Source organism: Stylophora pistillata, chromosome 4 (assembly GCF_964205215.1).
Source record: "Stylophora pistillata chromosome 4, jaStyPist1.2, whole genome shotgun sequence".
NCBI classification, from domain to species: domain Eukaryota; kingdom Metazoa; phylum Cnidaria; class Anthozoa; order Scleractinia; family Pocilloporidae; genus Stylophora; species Stylophora pistillata.
In genome coordinates this window covers 30,492,601-30,504,933 of record NC_142522.1, presented here as the reverse complement: position 1 = coordinate 30,504,933, position 12,333 = coordinate 30,492,601, and the positions used below count along the sequence as shown (strand labels likewise).

At 41.1% G+C, this 12,333-nt stretch overlaps 1 pseudogene; it reads right to left on the bottom strand.

Moving 5' to 3' along the window:
- Positions 1-5,155: 5,155 nt before the first annotated feature.
- On the bottom strand, positions 5,156-10,886 carry LOC148733298 (uncharacterized; annotated as a pseudogene).
- Between the last annotated feature and the right edge of the window lie 1,447 nt (positions 10,887-12,333).

Here is a 12,333-nt window from a genome sequence, read left to right as displayed (position 1 = left end):
TTTTACAGCGAAATCAAATTATATAAATAATACTTGTTCAGATGTGTAGTCTGGACAATTCTTATTTAAAGCCTTTGTCGAAGAATTCTTACTCTAGCTTTGATGTTAAGTTCATGCACGTCATACTCATCAAACCGGAGTTCAACAAATGTCTTTGCTGTAAAGACAAGAGATAAAGGAAAGTACTATTTTCTATGGCAATTTACTCATGTTATTTTATCTTTTTTGCCACAAATCCCTTTGAGCTTTTTTATGGTTTCCTTTTTCATTTTCTTGGTTTTGGTTTCCAATTCCACTTTCATTATAATGTCCTCCAACGGTATCTCTTGAGTTTGTAGTTTCCCTTCTCTTATCCATTCTTTCCACTTTTTTGAGTACCCACCAATTAGCCAACTAACTACTTGTTCATCCGATGCGTTCAATAATGTCGGTCTAAGGGATAGTAAAGTAGTCACGCTCCTACTTTGGAATGTTTGTTTCGTGATTATAATCAGTGCCATCCTCGGAGACCCAGGGGCTGAGTCGATTTCAAGTTAGGGCATGAAGAGCCCCTGGGAACATTGTCTTACAAGACAAGTTCCAAACGGTCGCAGTCGTTCTGCCATCTGATTGGTGCCAGAAAATCTTTGTGTTTTTCTGCCCAATCAAATTGAAGTGTGCTTTAGAGTCCTTTCGTGAGTTTTAACACGGACATATACTACCAGCTCAGTTGCTCGCTATGATTGTTTGGACCGTGCGACGGAGATTTGCTTGAGGTGAAAAGTTTCAGTCTCGGCAGACAATGTAAGAGAAATCGATCAGATTGTCAGCGAAAATCTTACCGGAAATTATACTGAATACTTTCGCAGGTATCACTAGAGAAAGTGTTTTAAAGTTTGCGAGGTTTGTATACAACGCGATGGTTGCAGTCATTGCTATGTCGCTTTAAACGTCTAGATTTTTTGCATAATTTGCTGAGACTGAAACTTTGTCAATCCCGTGAAGTTATTTCGTCGCACGGGCCACGCAGGTATGTCGAGCAACTGGCGCTTTCGCCTACGTAGCTTTCTGCTTTCTGTGCGCGCCAAAATCTAATCTTAGTAGTAAAGTCGTTCACAATACGGCCAAGGTTGCAGAGAACGTTAAGTTCGTGGACCACATTCAGCAAGTGCTAAGAGAAAGCTTAGCTGTCTTTCCGGCTAGCTGATTAAAATCTGAACAAAAACTTATTAACGAGAACATCGTGAGAAGGAGAGATGTTTTCGGGCAGTTACCGAAGGGGTTTGGAAAGAGTTTAATCTTTCAACTGCTGTCTAGAGTGTTGAAATTCTTGAGCTAGGAGGGCCACGGATTCTCTTCTAGTCCCTTGGTCATTGTCATTTCACCTCTTCTGTCGATTGTTGAAGACCAAGTTAAATACGTTTGATCATTGGAAATCGATCCGATGCTGTTTTCGGTGGGAAAAACAAAACTAAAGACCAAGAAATATTGGATGGGAAGGGCGGGTTTGCTTTATTGCAAATGTCAGCTTAATAGTACAGGGTCATCTACCCACATCTAATAAGCAAAAGTTTCCACGCTTAGCTTTTCTTATTTTTCAAGCGAAGATGAGATTAGATTTTGGCACGCAGAGAAATTTGCGCAAGTACCAGTTGCTCGACATACCTGCGTGGCCCGTGCTACGAAATAACTTCACGGGATTGGCAAAGTTTCAGTCACAGCAAATTATGCAAAAAATCTAGAAAGATTTAAGCTTAAATCTTGTTTAACGTTTAAAGCGACGTATCAATGACTGCAACCATCGTGTTGTATACAAACCTCGCAAACTTTAAAACACGTTCTCTAGTGATACCTGCGAAAGTATTCAGTATAATTTCCGGTAAGATTTTCGCTGACAATCTGATCGATTTCTCTTAAATTGTGTGCCGAGACTGAAACTTTTCGCCTCAAACAAATCTCCGTCGCACGGTCCAAACAAACATAGCGAGCAGCTGAGCTAGTAGTATATGTCCGTGTTAAAACACACGAAAGGACTCTAAAACACACTTCACTCTGATTGGGCAGAAAAACACAAAGATTTTCTGGCACCAATCAGATGGCAGAACGACAGCGACCGTTTGGAACTTGTCTTGTAAGACAATGTCCCCAGAGGCTCTTCACGCCCTAACTTGAAATCGACCCACAGCCCCTGGGTCTCCGAGGATGAATCAGTGCCGTCTTCAATACTTGGACTGTTCGATTTTGTAAGAAGGAAAAGTCTCGGTGGGTGAGTTTTACAGCGGAATAAAATTCAGTGTTAAATTGAAAACAACATGGACACCTCGGTTTTCATTGGCTCACAAATTTATAGTGATGAAATTGAAAATGATCGTGATCGGTGAAAGGTCATCTCTCAAACATGTCACTCGTTTGCTGTAGTGTAATCTCACAGGAATGAAACTCAGAGTCGAAAGAGGCAGTCGCCTTGACATTTCTCAACTGATTGGTATTAGAAGCGTGACTACATAAGCATTAAAAATTTCAGTTTGAATTTTATATCCTAATACAATAGTTTTTGCTTTGACGGAACTCACTAATTTTCTTTCTGGCGAGAGTTTTACGGTGGAAAGATATTAAAGTTTACCCTACGCGTTCGCCCGATGCGTTCGTAGCAGGTTCGTATATTTATTTGGGGATCTTGATCTCTATATATCGGCGAAGTGTCATCTGTAAACATCTCCCTATACCTCACAGAGCTGGAAATTGGTACTTACCGTTTGCGGAGGTCGTCTCGGTACCATGATTATAAACTAAGGGGGTTCTCGCGGTTGTCGTTTATGGAAGTCAGCTTAATTTCGATCTCACGGCGCACTATTAACGCAGCGGTAAGTGTTGATAATGAATTGTAATCTTTGTGTTTTGAGTGAAAGACTAACTTTTGAGCGGCCTCAAAGGAAAATTGATTTGTTTCATTTTTCGTGCCTCAATCTGTCGATCTGCGATAACTTATTAAAAAAGAAATATACGCGTTGTCTTCTAAATTCTTTTTATGAATCCATGTCATTGCTCTGAAGTTTGCCAATGAGGGATTGTATATGCTACTAGTAATTATTTAGAAATTATAAACTTTTGAGCGTCCTTATAGATACATTGCTTTTGCCATTGTGACCGTCTTCAATTTCGCGCCACAAAGGAACTATTGCGCCAAAGTGCTAATACTTGTACAACACAAGTGCTTTTTTGTTTGTTTTGATAACAAAGCAGTTACCCTCAAGAAAGAGAATTATGTTTGACAGTGTAAGAACTAAGTAACTTTGCAAAAACCACGACCGGGTAACGGTGACGAGGACGTGGCAAAACAAAAGACTTATGAGCAGAAAATAGCTCAGCGAGTGCCGTTGGAAACTTTGTACATTTCTCAGCCGTCCTCTGCTAAACAAACAGCTTTGGATTTGCGCGGTCTGTGGACTAAAAACCCAACGACCATTTATGAAGTTGAAGTGAAGGGTAGCAAGAAACCGTAAACACATCCGCCATTCACGAAATTCGAATGAATAAGTTCATTTTCAATCTACGTCTTCCGCCCTGTTGCTGACTGCTAAAGGTCCTTGAATAAAGGTCCATTTAAATGGTTTCAACATTTGACCGGCATTTACTCGACAAAAGTTGAACGGATGTTGGGCAAATGTTGAACGCAAAAATGAGAGAAGCGTTGCAAGAAATCGTAAACACATCCGGCCATTCGCGAAATTCTAACTAACTAAATAAATCCATTTGGAATCTACATTTTCCACCGCTTTGCCGACTGCTAAAGGTCCTTAATTCAGTAAATGCCCGTTTAAAAGGTATCAACATTTGACCAACTTTCGTTCGACAAAAGTTAAACGGACGTTGGGGCAAATGTTGAACGCAGAAATAAAACTGTGCGGCGGCCTTTTTAGAGACCTTACAAAGGTCTTACAAAGGCGTTAAAGAGGCCTTACAAAGGAAAAGTTGAATCGATGTCGAATGAAGTTTAAATCGATTTAAAATTTATTCAACACGCTTTCAACAGCCTTCAACATTATCTACGTTTTCGACAAGGCATATGGTATTTCGCAGACTGGACTGGACTGGACTGGACTAGTAAAACGCGGACTAGTAAAGCGCGGACTAGTAAAACGAGGTCTAGTAAAACGTGGACTAGTAAAACGAGGACTAGTAAAACGAGGACTAGTAAAACGCGGAATAGTAAAACGCGGACTAGAAAAACGCGGACTAGTAAAGCGCGGACAACAACAACTAAAAAAACAATTTCATACGAAGGCGATCACAAGACTTAATGGCGAGCCAATTTAGTGAGTGACAATCCCTGTTTGACCTTTAAGCTACACATGGGTTTGACATGCACCAGATACAAACGAATTTATAAGTTGAGGCTAAGAAAGAATTTTATTCAGCACCAGTTCAAAATCCTAAAATACGCTTTCGTCATAAATTTCACGGCAGAAACGCAGGAATTCGATGAATAAAAGTTGCATTAAATCTCCTTGTGTCTAGGTTGAAAGAGTCTCATTGACTTCAGCTTTTCGGTGGAAGACGGAATAACCCATTTACGCACGCCATTACAGAAAACAAACAAGCAGACTGACGACTCCAAAACACATATTTGCATTCACTTACAATTTCACTTTCCGTGACATTTTAAAACGGAACAGAGGTAAATCTTCGAAGATTAATCGTCGTTGGAAATAAAAAATACTTTTCGTAAGATCTCTGTTTTTCTCTTTAGGAGAAAATCGTCGCATGATCAGTTAACTCGTGTGTGTTTGTCACACAAGTACTGCTGTTTCTTCAAAAGCGTATGCTTCAATTGACAGGTGTCACATCGTGACAGTTACTTTTCCAAAAAATGTTTGAAAATTTGTTCGGAAGCCTTTTAACTATCTTTACACTGACAAATAAAAATGTTTCGGCGAAAGCTTTCTCTTTAATTTGAATAACGTTTGTTTTCTTTATAACTCACTCGCTATCAAATTGTCAAGTTCAAGGAGAATTTTCCGTAATTGAATTCGTAATTGTAGCCCTACATCATTCGGGTTCTTTTGGCAATCATTTAAGCTACAAATGGGTTTGACATGGGCCAGATACAAACGATTTTATAAGTTTAGGCTAACAAAGAATTTTATTCAGCACCAGTTCAAAATCCTAATTTTGTTGTATCGAATCATTCAGCAGCCAGTTGAATAAGTTTTTTTCATGTTTTTTCATGTTTGTAAATCGAATAAAACAAAACGGTGATGGACATAACCAAAAAAACTCATACAAAAGCACAAGACTTCATGGCGAGTAAATAGTTGTATCCAGATATGAACGTGATTGTACTGTGGGTCATAGCAATAAAAACTGTATAACTTTGGAGACGCGAGCCGAGAATTTTCGTTTTCTAACAATCCGAGATGCTACACAAATCTCTGAACAGTTCAACGACATCAATAACAATTAACGTTCTACCTCGAAATAAGAGGTATCATAACTGCTAACAGTAACGGACAATACAAATCTACAAATGAGATTTATATTGTAATTTAGCGTAAATGTAATCTGTAGTAACAATCCCAGACGCTACTTCTCAACGGAGTGAATAACAATAAAAGATTCGTAGTTTTCAATCTCATGCTTTCAAATACTCGGGACATGATATGGTGAAATGATCGCGACAGACCACAGTCCAACTAGAACCTTACAGCAAGCCTTTGTACGATCATCTATTTGTGTTCTTGGAGAAGAAACGGTTGGAGATCGGCTGGCATTCGGCATAAATTTGGGTCGAACAAAGGAAAGGTCACCCCGATGCAGAATGGGTTGACATGGTAGTACACATTTGAAATATCAGGTGACGTTTGTTGCTGACCTGCCTTATAGTATTGCCGATGAAGTCTTGTAGTTAGCACAAGGTCATCAGGTGGATCGGGTATAGTTCGTCAGGCTTCAAGGAGTAGCCACAGCCATAACATCGTGTAACCTTACTGTCTAGAAACGCAAGTCTGGCGAAAACTAAGATTCCTGGTGTAGGCTTTGGACGCTGAGGGTACGTGGGCGGTTTGCTCTCTTTTATTTGCATGGGTTCATGCTGTTGAGAAGGATAATTATAAATGAGATGCGATGATTCTGAGACACTAAGATCATGACTAGGCTGGATCGGAGCATGGGGTCCATTGAAAGGACAAAATGCAATGTCTTGGTCAGAGGCGAAAGTTCCAGGCACAGGTGGGCATGATGCTACCGTATTGGCCTCGGACGCGAGTGAAGGCTGCCATACCTGATTACAAAGAAGACGTCTTGCCTCCTTGCTTTGATCCGATATTCCAGGAACAGTTGGATTTGAACAGATCGTTTGGCTTAAAGGCGCTAATGCAGGCTGTAAGACCCGACTGCGAACAGTTTGTCTTCCCTCTGTCAATGTTTTATTGTTGCCACTTTTTCGTTTTCTTGTTCCAACGTTTTGACCTGCGTTCTTTGGCATATTCACATTTGCAATTGCTGATTAGGTGAGCGCTTCTTGCCTTTAAACCAATTCAGGAACTCTTTAAGTACACCCATTTTCTCCGCTGCAGCTAAGGTGTGTGAGCACATACTGTATGTGGCCCAGTTAGCGAAACCTTTATCGCACTGTACTTTGCCAGTTTTAAGGTAAACTTGTACAGAATGAGGGTCACGCGATGATCGGCTGTGGACCAGTATGCGGACTGGGGCAGATCGGTCACTTCCTTCATCTGACGGCACTTTCCACAATGTTGATTGGTCATCGACTGCCTTGGCAGCCTTGCGAATCATCCCCTCGAGTACTGGGAAGGGAATGTCAATGATGCGACAGTTCTCCACAGTAATAGATAAACATTTTTTCGTGGCAGTTCCTTCTTCTCCAGTCACTCCATGTCTTAGAGGATCAGACATTGACCTCGAGAAGAATTTTTTCTTGAGGGAATTCTTCTGTTGTTCAGTCATCCTGCAGAAGTTCTTCTCTTCGACAACAAGGAATAAAAAGTCATCAGTCAAGTTGTACTCTCCTCGGCCGATTACCGCCAGAAACTGCTCTTCGTTTTGTCTCTTTACTTCCGTTCTTATTCGTTCTATCGCAGGGAGAAGCCCATCTGCCTTCTTTGCGAACTTGGAGTCTTCTTCGGCTTTAACTAATCGATTCATACATTCGCTTGCATTTTGTGTATAGACCTTTGGGGGGAAGCCAAGGCCGCACATTGAGCGAATGTCGACTGTTGCACTTTCGCGGATAATCATTGCTTTTTCTTTGACGAAATAGCTGGTAAACTTGCCACCATTCGGATGCAAATGTTTCCATTTGTTTGTTGCATTGTTCAGTGCAATGTCAAACTCTCGACTTGAAGAGCAGTCTACAAGCCCACCTTCCACGACTTCACCCAGCACCTTGCCAAAAATGTCGCAAACAATTTTTGTCGCCACACTTCCTGTTATTCCATACTCGTTCAGTTTTCTCTTGACATTGTCTCTTAAGTGAATGTCGCAACGCAAATTCTTGGCGTCTTCAAAAACCTGAGACATTGCTTTGTATAAGTTTTCCTCACCGTCAGTGCCGAAAGCCAAAACCCCACTCGTTTCTTTGCTATATTTGGTCATGAGAAGAGGCAAGGTCTTGTAGGATGTTAGAAGCTTTTGCTTATGCAGAATGCCTGGTCCGATGCAGACTAGGTGGACCCCATTACTGTTAGTTAACATCAGATTCCGGTAAGTGCAGAACGTGAAGTAGAAATCTGCAATCTGAAAGGTGCAGTCAATCCCCAGAATGCAAAATGCTTCTGGGTTAGTGCAGAAGCACACTATGTCAGTTAATTGCTGTTCTGTGGCCAGGAATATTATCGGCTCTGGGAAAAGAGGAATTTCTCTTATGAACATGTTTTCTTTTGGGCCTTGCTGCTCTTCCTTTGCCTTTGTCAATACCTGCAAGAGAGGGTCCGCGGAGGAGGCACAACCAACATTCTGACGTCTCAATTGTTTCTTCAGATTGTAAACTTGCCCTCTGTCTCTGGGAAATTCTCCTGCGGATTCCACCTTCAAGATGCCCCCTCGTCCTTAGACAATGGAGTGAATGACCTGACGTGGTGGTAATTCCTTTAACTTATCTCTTATAAAATCTCGGGTGGTCTGCATAGTTCTCTTAAAGGCACGTGCCCTTATTCCTTTAGCGTTCCCATGACTTTTTACAGAGACTTCTTGTTCGCCGTCTGTGAAAATGTATTGTATAACTGCCAAGTAGTGAGGCGATGCTGATAAAGCCTGACGCGCATTTATGATCGACTTTCGCAAAGAGGGCAAGCTTTTGTTGCTGAAAAACTCCCTTTGTACTATGTACAAAACGTGGTCAGATGGGCAGTCACCTTCATCCTCCAGCTTGTGACAGACTCCTTTGTCGTCCTTCGAGTATAGAAACTTCTTCGATCCCGTGCATAACCAAGCACCCAAGTCGTCACACCTTATATCTTCTTTATTTGACAAGGTCGACGTATGCACTACAAAGACGGAATTTTTAGAGACGTATGTTGGTACATGTGTTGCCACTCCCGTGATGTCAGCACGCTCTTTTAAAAGAATTTCAGCTGCCTCGTCCGTATTCATTCCTTTGGAAAGGCCCCACTTGTAGACTGGTAGACGTTGGTCTCCATCGTAGAATTTTATTTCGGCGATAGGGCCAAGGGACAACTCCTCCTCACTTTCGTTTGTCCCATCTTCCATTGCAACTTGCCCATTTCATTTTGCCTCAGACACGTCATAATACTGATCACGGTTTCTGTGTTTGTTGATCTGCCTCGGAAGATTAATAATGACGTCCTCAGCGATCTCTTTGACATTATCCCACTGAACATCTCTTTTCTTCTCATTTACCTACAAATTGTAATATCATTATCTCTAAAGAAATATCGACTTTTCATATATACTCGATGTGTATCATACCATTGTGTTTTTATGCTGCTTCTCAGTGTTACGAACAAGAATCAGCCGAACATGTGTCGCCAAGCGGAAGAAACGTTTAAAGGCACCACTCATAAATCGGGCGTGCCTTTCACCTTATGCGGCGTTGGATGAGTGGCTTGTTCAGAATTTTATTTGTTTTATGGAATGTCATTTTCTTGCCTGATGGTACAAAGCTGGATTTCACTCTCGGACAAAAATTTTCACTATTCTTTCTCGAAGGAACATTATGTAAACTAATGTGTTTGATTAATATTTCTTAATTTCATAAACAGGCAACAGTCACAACTATAGCGCTGCTGCGGCCTCACGGTCTCAACCTGATCTAGAATAGTTCTTGACTCTTTTAAAATTTAGAGAAGTTACCGACATTATCTATGATTTTTAACTCTAATTGACGATGCCAGTTTTGCAGGGAAGTAATTTGTCCCGTAAATATTTCTTAACGCTAAAGTAGACTTACGCTGAGGCGAACTTAGTGTGTAGTGTGAATACACTAACTTATTCCTTGAGATCTCAGATGTGGAAACCACCACATCCCTACCTATGTCCATTTCAGCAAGCCGACGCCAGACCCCTTCCACCGACCCCACCCTCTCAACCCGGTATAAAATACCCAAAAGTACTAGACCCCCAAACCTTGAATTATTAATTATCTAAAATAACCCGGAGCTAAGAACCACTTAAATTCACCTTGTTTACAATGCGGTCACAAATGGTCATAGCAAGGAGGGCGCAGCAGTTGGTCCCATCATTTTCTGGCGTCTGGGCTGAGCATAGGTTTACGGACAAGTTCAAAAAACGCAGAGATGCTTCTGGCTGATCTCTATCGCGGAGCCTCAGAGTTTCGGCTGCAGGCGGTCTTGATCTTGAATCAAATTTCGCGCATAACTTGAATACCTCTTCAATTTGCCACCATTGAGTTATCCTGAAATGCTCATACTTACCGTCGTGACACGGCAGTTGTTGTCGTTTCAAGACATCTTTCAGAGTCTTGCTGGAGAATGAAATGCCAGATCGTTCAAATTCAGCCGCATATGGATGGGTAAGGTTAGGATTGATAATAGAAAACATCATAAGCCTTAAAGACCACATGTCGGCCTTCTTTAGGTCTTCCTGGCCAGCGAAACGGAGGTTTTGTAAATAGATCTCCGGTGCCATAACTACAGGAGTACCGCGGCAAATTGATTCAGTCCTTGTCTGTACGAATTAGGTTGTCTGAATGTCTGGAGATCTGCTCAGACCAAAATCGGCAAGTTTGCAGACAATGGGGCACTCAGCGTACACCTTAGCCCAGTCACTATCCGTTGTAATATAATGGTTATTGGAAACCAGAGTATTTCCAAGTTTTAGGTCTCTATGGGCTATGTTGTGGCTATGTAGTTAATCTAGCCCAGTTACAACATCCCTTGCGCATAGCACCAACACATCTGAGAAAGACTCGAACTCAAACTCGGCATCAATGAAATGAATGAAATCCTCAAGGGAACTCACTTTCTTGTCAACTTTAAGGAAATTAAAGTCGAAACACGAGTACTCCATCATGATAGCGTACGGTTCTTGGCAAAATTTCAGGAATTCACACACATTTCTGTTGCCCTTTACCGCGTTGAGTATTGCGGCCTCTTTCTCAAATCTTTATTTAGCCTCGGCCGACTCTCCTTTCATTTTTTTTACGATGACATTTTGCTTTTCTTTGTCGTAGTTCACCAGATACACCGAGCCAAACGTCCCACTTCCAAGCTCTTCTTTTATACTTATGTTCCTCCATTCGAAATACGGAAAATTCACAGGAGGTTTTCGTTTTTTAACGAGAGACGGTAGCTTGAAAGAAGCTGCCATCTTCCCGCAACAATTACAATGGAGATGAATGTTGAATTTTGGCGCGAATCTTTGATGAGATCAAAGGTCAAAAGACCCATTTCCGTTTCCTGTAGCAAAATAAGGGAACGTCTCTCAATACATATATGTTATTCACCAGCCGGGAGGTCCATATTCGGAAAAACTGTGTCTGAGGTATTAGATACTCAAGACCGAGGGCACAGTTATTCCCAATACGGACCGACCTATGCTGGTGAATAACATTTTTATTTTTTTCTAAAACATAAAAAAAATGATTGCCAAAAGAACCCGAATGATGTAGGGCTACAATTACGAATTTAATTACGGGAAAATCCTCCTTGAACTTAACAATTTGATAGCGAGTGAGTTATAAAGAAAACAAACGTTATTCAAATTAAAGAGAAAGCTTTCGCCGAAACATATTTATTTGTCAGTGTAAAGATAGTTAAAAGGCTTCCGAACAAATTTTCAAACATTTTTTGGAAAAGTAACTGTCACGATGTGACACCTGTCAATTGAAGCATACGCTTTTGAAGAAACAGCAGTACTTGTGTGACAAACACACACGAGTTAACTGATCATGCGACGATTTTCTCCTAAAGAGAAAAACAGAGATCTTACGAAAAGTATTTTTTATTTTCAACGACGATTAATCTTCGAAGATTTACCTCTGTTCCGTTTTAAAATGTCACGGAAAGTGAAATTGTAAGTGAATGCAAATATGTTTTGGAGTCGTCAGTCTGCTTGTTTGTTTTCTGTAATGGCGTGCGTAAATCGGTTATTCCGTCTTCCACCGAAAAGCTGAAGTCAATGAGACTCTTTCAACCTAGACACAAGGAGATTTAATGCAACTTTTATTCATCGAATTCCTGCGTTTCTGCCGTGAAATTTATGACGAAAGCGTATTTTAGGATTTTGAACTGGTGCTGAATAAAATTCTTTCTTAGCCTCAACTTATAAATTCGTTTGTATCTGGTGCATGTCAAACCCATGTGTAGCTTAAAGGTCAAACAGGGATTGTCACTCACTAAATTGGCTCGCCATTAAGTCTTGTGATCGCCTTCGTATGAAATTGTTTTTTTAGTTGTTGTTGTCCGCGCTTTACTAGTCCGCGTTTTTCTAGTCCGCGTTTTACTATTCCGCGTTTTACTAGTCCTCGTTTTACTCTTCCTCGTTTTACTAGTCTGCGCTTTACTAGTCCGCGTTTTACTAGTCCAGTCCAGTCCAGTCCAGTCTGCGAAATACCATATGCCTTGTTGAAAACGTAGATAATGTTGAAGGCTGTTGAAAGCGTGTCAGCAACAGGGCGGAAACGGTCGATTGAAAATGAACTTATTCATTCGAATTTCGTGAATGGCGGATGTGTTTACGGTTTCTTGCTACCCTTCACTTCAACTTCATAAATGGTCGTTGGGTTTTTAGTCCACAGACCGCGCAAATCCAAAGCTGTTTGTTTAGCAGAGGACGGCTGAGAAATGTACAAAGTTTCCAACGGCACTCGCTGAGCTATTTTCTGCTCATAAGTCTTTTGTTTTGCCACGTCCTCGT